General features: G+C 41.3%; 1 long non-coding RNA gene across 1 annotated transcript in view; it reads right to left on the minus strand.

Annotated features, from left to right (window-relative positions):
• Positions 1-14,077, minus strand: part of LOC103008351 (uncharacterized) — an 85,329-nt gene extending 71,252 nt beyond the window's left edge. The window contains exon 1 of the long non-coding RNA XR_451143.3: positions 13,969-14,077. This is a non-coding gene — a long non-coding RNA (uncharacterized LOC103008351). The remainder of the gene's footprint in view (positions 1-13,968) is intronic.
• Positions 14,078-14,474: the final 397 nt, after the last annotated feature.

Here is a 14,474-nt window from a genome sequence, read left to right on the forward strand (position 1 = left end):
ATTTACACATACCAAAGTGCTCAAGGGTCATTTCCTGAATTTCTGCCAAATGTTCCGATAAACTTCAGTGGGATTAATTCAAAATCCAAGGAAAACAGTGAAGTGAATTGTGAAAAGGAAAAGAGATATTTGAACTAAAAACATAGTCAATAGTAATTTACAAACTGAAGATGATTTTATGTCAATACTCAATTTGGGAAAAGCAACTCTCACAGGAATTTCCCTTCTCTCCCCCAAGATACAAATAGCCAGCCTGTTCATATGGACTCCTCTGCTTACTGTAAATGGAAGAACTTGCATTTCACTTCTAAAAATAGGTAAGATATTCTTTAAAAGAAATAAATCTCATACTGAAGAGTCCCTTTACTTATTAAAAGAGGTATTTTTTGACTGAATTCCCTGGTTAAATTTTCAAATTAAATAAAATTAAAATTTTGTTTAAAAAAAAAGAGGTAGTTTTTACATTTTACCATATAGACATTATTCATAAGGTTAAAAAACAAAGATGCATGTATCACTAAACTCTGTTGGAACTGATCTGGAGTTAGGTCTTAGATTGAAAATTCCAAAATTCTAATCTATTTGGAAAATCTCAGAACATCAAACCAGCTTTTACCTTTGTAAGGATATTATTTTGTTGTTCACTGTGGTGAAAAATTAAAGCTCCTTTGTCCTTTTACTCACAGAAAAAAATGGCTACTTTAAAACATAATGGCAAACATGCATACTTTGACAGATTTTATCAGGCATAGGTCTTTCACTCAAGATTACATATGCTTTTTAAATTCTCACTCTTATTTCATTCAAGCAGTTAAATTCTTAATGAATTTCGTGCCCCAGATTTGCAAAAAGGATAAAAATGAAAAGATAGTTTATGATAGGGGTGGGGGAGGAGCAGGCTAAAGCTTAAAAATCGGAAAGAGCAGCTCTGGTAAGACAAGTAAAAGCACAGAAAAGATGCTCAACATCACTAAGTATCAGAGAAATGCAAATCAAAACTACAATGAGGTATCACCTCGCACTGGTCAAAATGGCCATCATCAAAAAATCTACAAACAATAAATGCTATAGAGGGTGTGGAGAAATGGAACCCTCCTACACTGTTGGTGGGAATGTAAATTTGTACAGCCACTATGGAGAACAGTATGAAGTTCCTTAAAAAACTAAAAATAGAGCTACCATATGATCCAGCAATCCCACTCCTGGGCATATATCCAGAGAAAACCATAATTCAAAAAAATACATGTACCCTAATGTTCATTGCAACACCATTTACAATAGCCAGGACATGGAAGCAACCTAAATGTCCATTGACTGAAAAATGGATAAAGAGGATGTGGTACATATACACAATGGAATATTACTCAGCCATAAAAAGGAGCGAAATAATGCCATTTGCAGCAACATGGATGGACCTAGCAATTATCATACTGAGTGAAGTCAGACACACAAAGACAAATATCATATGATATCGCTTATATGTAGAATCAAAAAATGGTACAAGTGAACTTATTTACAAAACAGAAATAGAGTCGCAGATGTAGAAAAGCAAAAAACCTTTAAAGTTACCAAGCAACTGCAACAGGGGGATTGTGCTGCTGAATGAAAAGGCCTGTTTGGGCTATAACCTTACAAATCAGCTGGACTTGTCACCATCTGAAAATAGATTCCAAGCAAAAGAACAAAACCCCCAAAATCTGAATAGATAAAAGACTGAAAGACACACACAAAAGGTTAATAATGATTATCTCTGCGTTTTGAATTAAAGGAGTTCTGCTTTATTTTTTATACTTTTTTTGGTATTTTCTTTTTTTTTAATTTATTTTTATTTTATTTATTTTACTTTTGGCTGTGTTGGGTCTTCGTTGCTGCACGCGGGCTTTCTCTAGTTGCGGCGAGCAGAGGCTACTCTTCGTTGCGGTGCACGGGCTTCTCATTGCGGTGGCTTCTCTTGTTGCAGAGCATGGGCTCTAGGCACGCAGGCTTCAGTAGTTGTGGCACGTGGGCTCTGTAGTTGTGACTCACGGGCTCTAGAGCACAGGCTCAGTAGTTGTGGCGCATGGGCTTAGTTGCTCCACAGCATGTGGGATCTTCCCGGACCAGGGCTCGAACCCGTGTCTGCTGCATTGGCAGGAGGATTCTTAACCACTGCACCACTAGGGAAGCCTGGTATTTTCTTATAAAACATGTTACTCATATGATTTTTTTAAATAAAAAATATTTAAAATACAAAAAAAAAAAAAAACCAAAAAAAACCAAAACCAACAGCAAAAGAACAAAACCACTTTATCTGGAATTATTACCTATTCCAGATGTTAGTTGTGTTAGGCAGAATAATGGCTCTCCAAAGATATCCCGGTCCCTCTCCCTGGAGCTTGTGAATATGTTACTTTCCATGGCAAAAGGAACTTTGCAGATGTGATTAAACTGAGGATTTTGAGATGTTCAAGATTATCCTGGATTAACTTGGTAGGCCCAGTGTAATCACAAAGTTCCTTATAAGAAGGAGGCAAGAGGGTCCAAGTAAGAGAAGAAAGCTAGTGATGACAGAGCAGAAAGCTAGAGTCAGAGGAAATTTGAAGTTGCTACACTACCGGCTTTGAAGATGGAGGTTGGGCGGTGAGAAAGGAATGCAGGTGGCCTCAGAAGCTGAAAAAGTCAAGGAAATGGATTTTCCCCTAGAGCCTCCAGAGGCTGTCAACACTCCTGTCAACACCTTTGATTTTATCCCAATGAAACTGATTTTGGATTTCAGACTTCCAGATAATAAATTTGGGTTGTTTTAAGCCACTGAATTTGTGATAATTTTTTATGGCAGCAGTAGGAAACTGATACATTAGCCTAGCCCAAATCAAGTGTGAAAATGAATAAATTTTCACTCATTTAAAAAGGAGATCTCAGGACTTCCCTGGTGGTCCAGTGGTTAAGACTCCACCTCCCAATGCAGGGGGTGCTGGTTCAATCCCTGCTTGGGGAGCTAAGATCCCACATGCCTGGCTGCCAGAAAACCAAAACACAAAAACAGAAGCAATATTGTAACAAATTCAATACAGACTTTAAAAAATAAATAAATAAAAATAAAAAGGAGATCTCCATATGAGCTTCCCCTTTCCCTGTGAGAAATTTTGTGTAACAGTATTCTGAACAGCTGAACACAAAGGGCTAGCAGGCTAGAGTAGGTGTGTAGGGAAAAGAGCTGGGGAGGAACTGATAGGCATAAGGGACCATATTTGCAGTCAAAAAGACCCAAGGTAAGGGGGTGAGGGTCACCAGGGGATATCAACTCCTCCTGCAATGAAGGTTTCAAGGTGAAGAAGGCCAGCTCCAGGGGACAGCTTGGTGGAGACCCTCATTCTGGACACTCATTTTTAAATTTTTTTCTCTCTCCTGACCAGCCAAGAGCAAAAAAAAACTAAACAGATTTTCCCCACTTAACAAATATCTCTAGAAATATGTATCGCATGATTTAAAAATGTGCCTGGGGACTTCCCTGGTGGCGCAGTGGTGTTAAGAATCCACCTGCCAATGCAGGGGACACGGATTCGATCCCTGGTCTGGGAAGATCCCACATGCTGCAAAGCAACTAAGCCCGTGAGCCACAACTACTGAGCCCGTGTGCCACAACTACTAAAGCCCGCATGCCTAGAGCCTGTGCTCGGCAACAAGAGAAGCCACCGCCATGAGAAATGAGAAGCCTGCGCACCGCAACGAAGAGTAGCCCCTGCTCGCCACAACTAGAGAAAGCCCATGCGCAGCATTGAAGACCCAACGCAGCCAAAAATTAATTAATTAATTAATTAATTAATTTAAAAAAAATGTGCCTGAGGGTGGTTTTCTGGGGGGTAAGACAAGCACAATTAGTCTTCTTCCCACTTCCTAGTGAGATGACCTGTGGTGGGTCCCCAAGGGAGGCCTGGCAGAGAGTAGAGCTGCCACCCTTGGAAGTTATTTAACACTCAGCGAGGACCAATGCCACCACCCAGGCCCAGACAGGACCCAGGGCCATTAAAGAAGAGCAGGACGGCAGCTGCCTGGGGCTTTGAGAAGGGAGGTGTCTCTCCCTCCCGTGTTCTGGTCAAGCTGCCCCAGGGTGCAGGAACCAAGGGCCACCTGATCTTGGCTGCTCCTACACCCGCGTGCCCACTGAAGTCGCACAGACCTCAGAGCGGCCAGCTCCTGGCATTCCCGGCTCAGCCATGGAAATGGCTCCTCAGCTCAGGTGCAGAGGGTGCCACAGGCCAGCCTCCTTTCTCCCATGGCTGGTCTTTCCTGAAATTCCCTTGTTTGCCACACAGAATGTGGTAAAACTTATCTTAGTGAAATTCTGTGTGTTAGTTAAGGAGACTTCCAAGGCGTGAATGGGAGTTGTTTTGAAAGGGGACTAGTGCCAGACTGCTTGGCCTCAACTTCTTGCAAATTTCCAATCATCCGAGGGCCTCGCCTTCTTCATTGAAAAGGGGACCGAGATCTCCTACTATCAGCATCGAATTCAATATAATTCATACGACGGTTGTAACGTTCTTAGCCTGGAACGTTTCAAGGGCTCAATCAATGTTAGCTACTATCATTATTGTCGTTGTTACTTTTACTGGTACAGCTTTCCTGGGCTTTTCCTTATCCATTCAGCAGAAATGTAGTGGATGCTCATTTATGCACAGACACCAGGAGCACAAAGGTGAGTAAGTTTCCTTGCAGCCCAAGAACAACACAGATTTAGAAGCAGAGATGTACACAAATACAAAATGATGATAGGCTGGCCATACCACCATCACAGAAGCATGGAAAAGGAAGTCTAACTGCAATTACTCACAGTTCTTTGATCCAACCTTATAGATCACAATTGCAAACTGAGACCCACTGACATATTATGTGCGATCTACTCATACTCAGTGGCTTTAAAATTTTTTTACTTATTGTGAAATGTTTAAAACCTACAGAAAAATAAAAGGAATAGTACAATAAGCACACATATACCCAGTATCTAGGTTAAACCATTGCTAACCTTTTACTATGCACGTGTGTGTATGTGTGTACAGAGAGAAAGAAAAAGGAATGTCAAGACATTATTATACTTCATATCTAAATATCTCAACATGTATGTCTAAAAGAATTTAAGAACTTCCCTTATATATCATTATATACCACAGTGCCACTATCACACCTAAATAAGTTAACTAGAAACTACTAATATTATCTAAAATCTTGTTCATACTCAAATTTCCCCAACTCTCCCCCAAGATATCTATTATAGGTGATTTTTTTTTCCAAGCCAGGCGCCAAAGACACTCATTGCATGTGGTTGTTACATCTGGTGTAATTTTTCTCATCTACAACAGTGCCCCAGCCCTGATCTTTTCTTTTCTTTTCTTTTCTTGCCTTGTCTTGTCTTTTCTTTTCTTTCCTTACCTTTTCTTTTTTATGGCTTTGATCTATTGAAGGAACCAGGGTGGTGTGTCTTATAGGACAACCCATATTCTGGATATGTCTGATTGTTTCCTTGCAGTATGCTCAAGGTTTTTAAGAAATATGTTTTTGAATTAGTAACCTACATTTAGAATTGGGCAAGTTTGTACAAAATTCTGGATTTCTGGCTTCTTCTGGGAAACGTCAAAAGACCGGTACAATTTGTGGTACAGTGTATGAGCTGCTGCCTTTGAGCGGGGCCCCCATGCTGTCTTCCATTCAGCCCCAGCACACCTCAGACATCTGTGTGGTCCCTAAGGCACCTGAGCTGATGACTGCATTAGTTAAGGTTCTCCAGAGGAACAGAACCCATAGGATACATATAAAGAGATTTATTTTAAGGAACTGGCTCATGGCTTTGCGGGGTCTGGCAAGTCTGCAGCCCATAATTCATGTAGGAGTTTGATGTGCCCGTCTTGCAGGATTCCTTCTTCTCCAGGAAGCCTCATGTTTTGCTCTTAAGGCCTTCCTAACGAGGCCCACTCACATTATGGAGGGTAATCTCTTTTACGTAAAGTCAACTGATTGTAAATGTTCATCTCATCTACAACATAACTTCACAGCAACACCTAGACTAGGGTTTGACCAAACAGCTAACTGGGCACCATGGTCTAGTCAAGGTAAAGCATATAATTGGCCATCACAGCAACTTTGCCCCCAGACCAAACACAGGAATGTTGGTTTTACTTAGCTTTCTCGTCTCAAAGGCCTTCTCCTCCTCCATATTAGTTTTCCATTGCTGTGTGGAATGGAAAGTTTCAGCCACAAACTTAATGGCTTAAAACAAATGCATTACCTCACAATTTCCGTAGGTCAGAAGTCTGAACGTGGTGGGCCTACATTCTCTTCTCAGGGTCTCACCTGACTGAAATCAAGGTATCAGGTGGGGCTGCATTCTTACCTAGAGCTCTGGGCCCTTTTCCAAGCTCCCTGCTTTTTGGCAGAATTCATTTTCTCACAGAGACCTCAGGGCTGAGGTCTCTCAGCAGGAAACCACATGCTTCTGTTTCTTCTGTGACCAGCTAGAGAAAACTCTCTGCTTTTAAAAGGCTCATGTGATTAGGTCAGGCCCACCAGATAATTTCCCTTAAGATCAACCATGCCATATAACATAACCTAACCACAGGAGTAAAATCTATCGTATTCATAGTCTTGCATATTCATTATGCAGAGCACCTACGTGGAAGGGAGACATGCCAAATCTTGGGGCCCATCATAGAATTCTGCCTACTGCAGGCCTCTTCAAGTTACTTGCAAAATTATTATCCTCTATATTCAGGGAAAGAACGGAAATACAGTGAGATGCTAAAAAATCAACCAGTGAGCACAAACAATTTCCTAATGAGTACAAGGAGGTAGCTAGGGGCTGAGCCAGTCCTTTCCATAGAGGACCAGGAGAACTTTTAAATAAAGCCTTGCTAAAATTCTGCATTCTCATAAAGTGTAAAGGAGACCTCCCTTTCTCCCTCTCCACAAGCTCTGCCTTCAGAGTAGGAGTTTACTCATCTTTTCCCATTCTGAGTTTCACTGGTGGCTTCTTGTAAAACCACTCTCAGTTGCACCCAGCCAAGCAGGCATAAAAGACTATGAAAGTAAAACCAAACAAAGAGCTACCCAGACTCTTTTGGCATCACATTTTAAAAATGATCACAAAAGGGAAAAGAGGGAAAACATCCCAAACAGGGCCCACTCATGCATGCAGTGATCTCAAAGGAGCTTAAGGTGGTAAATCAAGTTACTTACAAGTTCCTTGCACATTGCTATTTGCTGTGTAGGGGTAGCAAGCTGAAAAGTGAAAAAGGCAACCTTGAAGAATGGATACAAAAATAAAATTCCAAACCAACAGAAATGTTGACTGGGCCACCAAATGTGCTGTCACACTTACACGCTTTTTTTTTTTTTTTTTTAATATATAACGCTTTCCTGTGTTTTTTCCAGATCATTCTATAAGAAGAAGTCATGCATTCATCTGCCAAAAAATACAGCAGCAGCAATACACATTTATCAAATTTCTGTTATACCTACATCTCTGTACTGGTTACACTGACGGTCCTTGCCCCAGAATATTTTCCCAGAAACCTTTACAGGAAAGTTTAAAAAGAGAGAACGAGAGGCTTCAATTCCCTTATTTGATTTTTCTTTTACTGGAAGACCTGGAAGAAAAACGCAGGCGTGACTAGGTGAGAAGTACTCATTTTCCTGTGGACCCAGTTTATAATTTTAGGCAATAGAGAGGAAACTAAACCATAAAAAATAGTTCATGAGTATTGCTATCGTATGTATTTCAACCTGTTTTACAATGCACTGCACTTGGCCATAGACTCAGCGATCTTCTGAAATGAACTGTTGGAAGTCCCCGCCAGAAGAACTTTTCTTCTGTGAGAAGCCATAAGTGACACCTCACTTGAAGTCACTGTGATTAAAAGAGTTTACAAGGAACTGAAATATTCTCATGAATTTTAATGTTTAACTTAAGCCTTTCTTCCCCAAACGAAATCTAAACAGAAACTTTGCCAGATATCTCTGGTAGCCAGGAGAATTCACAATGCAATTTCCTGCCAAGTGCTTGGAGAGGCTGAGAATAATGATATCCATCTCAAGAGAGTTTTTAGGTCATGGATTTTCTCTCCGATCCCAACTTTTTAGGGAGCTTTCTATTTTGCACGTCTAGGATATTTCTTATTATATTTATTTCATGATGCAGAAGAGAGGGGAGGGCGACAAAGAAATAACAACTTGGCTTTCTTGCATGTTGTGACCTAAAGAGAAAGACAGACGTAACACAGCGAGGGAGGACATTGGGAACACAGCCAAGGCAGAGGCTAGGAGAAGTCACCAAAAGCATTTAGCCATCCATCATCCCTATCCCCAGACCACGCTGAATAGAGGTCTAGAAAGAGAGCCTATAATTTTTTTGGTTGCCAGAGCTCATAGCCCATGGAATCAATTTTCCTGCCTCATCTGTAAATTAAGGCCACTTTCGTCACCCAGACTTTATTTCAAGGGAAGGTAAGAATGAGGATATTGTAAACACAAGTGTTCTTGACAACATAAATTATAGTTCCCAGAAGTTTCCCCTGTATGTTCCAATGTCATCATTACTGTTGTTTACCACAATCACAAGCAGTTCCCCCAGAGATAATTAGAAGATAAGCTGCTTAAATCAATACCTCCTGCAAAGTAAATAACTTCTCAGCTCTCAATCTTCATCTATCCAACAGTTCCTTCTTTATGGTACTCTCTCCTCCCCCTCTTGACTAAGGAAAATTAGATTCTCTTTTCTGACTTTGCATTAGTTTTGCATGAATGCTCACTTTTTTCCTTCTCCTATGACAGCTCCATATCTGATAAGATCCCTTTTAAGGGAGCAATTCTCTTTGACAGAAAAATGAAAGTGCTTATTCAGTGTCTACTATGTGTCTATGATGCTGCGTCAGAGGCTAAGGTAGGGTATCTCCACCTTGCCTGAAACTTCGAGCTCGCTAATCTATTTCTGTGGAGGCTGTCCTGTGCATTGTAGGTTAAGCAGCATTCCTGGCCTCTACACACCAGATACAAGTAGCAACTCCCTCCCTCAGTGTGACAACAAAAAATGTTTCTAAATGTTAAATGTCCCCTGAGGGAGTAAAACTGTCCCCTCCTGAGAACCACTAGACTAAGGGAATTACAAGAGAAATATAAGACAGAGTCTATTTCCTTGAGGAGTTTAAAATCTTATGGAGACAAAGAATGTTAGATTTAGAAGCATCCTTAGAAATGATCTTGATCAAGTCTTTTTTTTTTAAGTGAATAAACTGAGTGAGGCACAGAGACATTAAATGACTTGCTCAGTTGGTTGTACAACAGGAACATTCTAGAAAAAAAGCAGCAAATAATCAAGCCTAGATTGCATTTGTATAGGCTGCAGATGTTATGAAAACCTAAAGAAGGGAGAGAATAATGCTGATTAGCAGTGGCATGGAGAGATAGCACTGAGTCTCAAAGGATTCGCCCTTGAAGGATGAGACAGGCAAGAAGAGGGAAGGCGATGCTAGGATGACCACAGCATGAGCAGAGGCTTGAAGGTTAAAGCAGAGCATGGAACATTAAATTAATAAAGCAGAGACTAAGCTAGAATGGCAGGAGATAAGGTTGGACAGGCTGAGTGGGTCTAAATTCTGGAGGCCCTTGATTTCCTAGATTAAGTTCTAGCTCAGATCCAGAGCCCTCCAAAAAAATGATGTCTGATATCCTCTAGGGGAAGGCGGAAAAATGGAAACACACAAAACGGGAGTTAAGAGATCTGGATGCTAGTTGCAGCAATTCACTGACAGCTGAATAACTTGGAGAAGCCCCTTCATTTCCCTAGGTCTCAGTTCCTGCATCTGTAAAATGAGAGGGTCAAACTTGGTGATCCCAGAGGTCATTTCAAGCTCTCACACTGTATGATTCAGTGAACACACACTCCTAAAAATCTCCCCATGAGATAAGACACACCTGATCTCACTTACACTACCGGCCAAAGGGCTGTTTGTCACATGTCCTCACATGTCTCAGCAGGTCCCCAGGGGGTCTTGAGGTGAGGAAGGTGTAACTTCTGGCCTAACCACAGACATCACATCCACATGCAAACAGCCTGACTGCAAGGAAATGTGCTGAAGTCCCAAATGGTCCTGATCAGTTGCAATGTTATCTGTTACAGAATAAGGCCTGCCATTCCCGGCCCTGACTTTTGCAAATGCGTGATTGCACAGTTGACTGGGTTCAAAAAAAAAATAATGTACAACAGCTGAAGCGCAAGTGAACAGAGAACAAGTTATCTAACATGACACTGACATATTATTTAGTAAACTCCCACAAAGCCAGTAAAAGGGGTTAGTGTACTTTAGCATGGCTGAGGACAAACAAAGAGAAAGCTAAACAAATTAAGAACTTCTGTTTCATGAGGGACACTACAGAAAAGGTGCAAAGACAGCTGAAAAAAAATGGGGAAAGATATTTGCAATGTCTAAAATCAATGAGGCATTAATAAGTAGAATATATATGGAATTCCTGAAGGTCAGTAAGAAAAGGAAAACAGTCCCAATTGGAGAATCAGCAAAGGCTATGAACAGGTTATTTCCAAAAGAGAAAATTCAAGAAGCTAATAAGCATACCATGAGATATTCAAAGCAGGGAAATGGAAAATTAAAGGAATGATGAGATATTGCTTATACCTATTAGGCTAGTTAAAATTAGGAAGCTGGCTAATGCCAAATGTTGGCAGAAATGTAAGAACTTCTATGTACTGTAGGTGGAAGTATACACTGGTGCAGCCAGTATGGAAAGAAATCTGGCAAATAATTAGTCAAACAAAATACACTCAGACCTATGACCTTCCCTGGGTAAATATCGGTATTAGTTTCTTAGGGCTGCTTCAGCAAAGTACCACTAACTTGGTAGCTTAAAATAAACATAAATTTATTCTCTCACAGTTCTGGAGGTGAGAAGTTTGAAATCAAGAATATCAGCAGGGCCTCATTCCCTCCAAAGGCTCTAGGGGAGAATCCTTCCTTGTCTCTTTCAGATTCTGGTAGCTCAGGTGTTCCTTGGCTGCGTAATTCCAATTTCTGCTTCTGTCTTCACATGGGCTTCTCTTCTTGGTATTTTCTCTTCTTCTATCACTTCTAAAGACACCAGTTATTGGCTTTAAAGCCCACCCAAATCCAGAATGACCTCATCTTAACTTGATTACATTTGCAAAGACTCTATTTCCAAATACAGTTACATTCACAGGTTCCAGATAGATATGATTTTGGGGGGGTGGTGGCATTATTCAACCCAGTACAGTCTACCCTCTGGTGCCTCCAAATTTATGTTCTTCTCACACGCAAAATATATTTACCCAATCCCAACATCTTCTCAACTTTTAACCCATTCCAGTGTCAACTCTGTTCAAAATCTCATCTAAGTATCACAAACTCAAAAAGTTCCAAGTCTCATCATGTAAATCATCCAAACCAGGTATGGATGAGACTTGAGGTATGGTCCATCCTGGGACAAAATTTCTGTCCATCTGTGGACCTGTGAAACTACAAAACAGGTTATCTGCTTCCAAAACACAATGGTGGGACAGTTATAAGATAGACGTTCCCTTTCCAAAAGAGAAAAAATCGAAGGAATGAAGGGACCACTGGTCCCAAGAAAGTCAAAACCTAATAGGGAAAATTTCATTAGGTTTCAAAGCCTGAGGATAATCCTCTGTGACTTGATGCACCCTCTGGGCCCATGGCAGTTCTGCCTTCTGGGCCTGCAGTTGTCCCACCCTCTAGGCCCATGGTGACCCTATCCTTTGTGCCTATAGCAGCACCTCAGAGTCATTCTTCCTTTTTCTTGAAGGGTAGCAAATGTCTGCAGTCCAGTAGTTCTATCAGCTCACTTCCTGTCTGTAGAATTTTGGAAGTCTGAGCGCTTTCTCTCATTTCATCCTGTCTCTGTCCTTTTCAGTTCAAGCTGGCAGTGCTTCTGCTAATATAATATTCTCAGAAACTTCGTGGGTCTTCTATACATGTCACGGGGGTTCATGCCATTAGAGATTCAGAAGGTCCTCCACAGATCTTTCCTGAATAACTCTATATTCCTAGCTTCTGCTGTGGTAGCTGAGTGGATCCATGAGTCACATGCCTAATTTCTACATCAAAAGGTTGTCCATCCACACTCTCAGGCTTCTCTCTAGAGGACACTTCCCAACAGTAAATTTCCTAATTGTAGCATCCTTTGTAGTCTGGGTAAACTGAGAATCTCCCCCAATTAAAGTGCTGGTTCCTTTTTATTTAATACTTCCTTCCTCCATTTATTTTTCCTCTCACATTTTGCTGTAAGCAAAGAGAAATCAGGCTCCACCTTCAACACTTTGCTTAGAAATCTCCTCAGCTAAATATCCAAGCTCGTAGCTTACAAATTCTGCTTTCCGCAAAACAAAGAAAGCACAATTCAGCCAAGTTTTCTACCACTATTTAACAAGGATAACCTTTCCTCCAATTTCCAGTAACATGCTTCTCATTTCCTCCTGAGTTCTTGCCTTTAATGTTCATTTTTCTAATGACATTTTATATATGGCAATATATGTATTCTCTAAGATGGCAGAAGCTTTCTCCACTGTGCTCCTCACTTCCTCATGAGTTCTAACCAGAATCTAGACTCTTTCTATATAACGACTTTCAAAATTCTTCTAGCCTCTGCCCATTACCCAGGTTCACAGCTATTCCCACAGTTTTAGATATTTGTTACAGCAGCACTGTACTTCCAGGTAGCAAAATCTGTGTTAGTTTCCTAGGGTTGCCTTAACAAAGTAACCCAAAACTGGTGACTTAGACAATGAAATGTATTCTCTCACAATTCTGGAGGCCACTGAAATCAAGGCTGTGTTCCTCTGAAGGCTCTCGGACAGACTCGTTCCTGTCTTTTCCAGCTTCTGGTGGCTCCAGGTACTCCTTGGCTGTGGCTGAACAACTCTGATACTTGCCTCCATTTTCACATGGCCTTTTCCTCATTGTCAGTCTTCTCCTTTTCCGTCTCTTATAAGGACAGTTGTCATTGGATTTAGAACTCACCTATATAATCCAGGATGATGTCATCTTGAGACCTTTAATAATTACCTTTGCAAAGACCCTTTTTCCAAATATGGTCACATTCACAGGTTTTGGGGCTTAGGGTGTGGGCACATCTTTTGGGGAGCCAACACTCAACCCACTACCACATCCCAGAGAAATCCTCACCTAGGTTTACATGGGTATAAGCCAAAGATATTCACTGCAGCATTGTACGTGCTGGTTGGGAGTCAGATGCCCCCCACTTGGATGGTATGTAGATAAAATATGGTGGATGATCACTGCATCAGAGATATTTACAGTTCCCAGACTACCCCTGTGCTCCCTACATTTCCTGGCCACCACACAGTTGATTAGGGCCATACAACAGTTTTGGTCAATGTGCCATGTGGTACAAGTTTGAAGAATGCAAGAGCAGGTAGAAATTCTCCATGCTCGCTCCTTCCCCATCTCAGGAATCCTGAAAGTCATGTTCCCAGTGTGATAGCCATGAAATACAAGTGGTGAAGGTCCCTGAATTACAGCTTAGAAAGGAGCTGCACTGAAGAACTGCTCGACCTACAGAGGATTCTGCGTGAATGAGAAATAAACTCCTGTGTGTTAAGCCACTGTGATTTGGGAGTTGTTTGGTATTTCAGCATACATAGCCCAGCCTACCTTGAATAATGTGTCCACCATGAAATACTAACATTTGTTAGGAGCAACATATTAGAGAAATACACACCCCATGGATAGGTCTTAAAAGCATAATGCTTAATGAAAAAATCAGGAAAGAGAATGGGATATATAACATAATATCATTTACATTAAAATAAATGCACACAGATAAAAATGCACATTTCACAAGAACACATCCGAGTTTAAAAAATATGTACATGGGGGTGGCGGAGAGGGATGGGTGAGGAGGGAAATCAATTCTATCAAGTGAGGGACTCACCAGTTCTAATTTTAAAATGTTCCAGGACCCAAAGAAGATGATTAACCGGACGCTCTGCTCCTCAGGGTCAAAAGGGAAGCTGGGGTACGCTGGCCTATGGTAGTAACCCTGGAAGAGACAAGAGAGGAGCTTGGGGTGTGCTGAGCATTAAGAGATGAAGAGGAGATGGGTGTGGAGCAGGAAGACTCTGAGCTCACCTCCTCCCACAGGTACACCAAATTACCACTATTTACAGAACAACTATCTATCAGAACAACATGAAGACTAGCAGTAAAGATTTTCCACAACTAAATATATAAAGAGGGAACCAGGACGACACAGTTAGGAGGTCAGTACCCCCAAGACCCACACCCCTGGCTAGGCAACCCACAAGTGGAAGGGTAATCACAACTGGGGAGAAGTGGTTCTCCCGAAGAAGCAAGAGATCAGAGCCCCATATCAGGCTCCCCATTCCAGGGGTCCTGCACCAGGAAGATAAGCTCTCAGAATATCTGGCTTTGAAGGCC

This window comes from Balaenoptera acutorostrata, chromosome 7 (assembly GCF_949987535.1).
Source record: "Balaenoptera acutorostrata chromosome 7, mBalAcu1.1, whole genome shotgun sequence".
In the NCBI taxonomy this organism is placed as follows: domain Eukaryota; kingdom Metazoa; phylum Chordata; class Mammalia; order Artiodactyla; family Balaenopteridae; genus Balaenoptera; species Balaenoptera acutorostrata.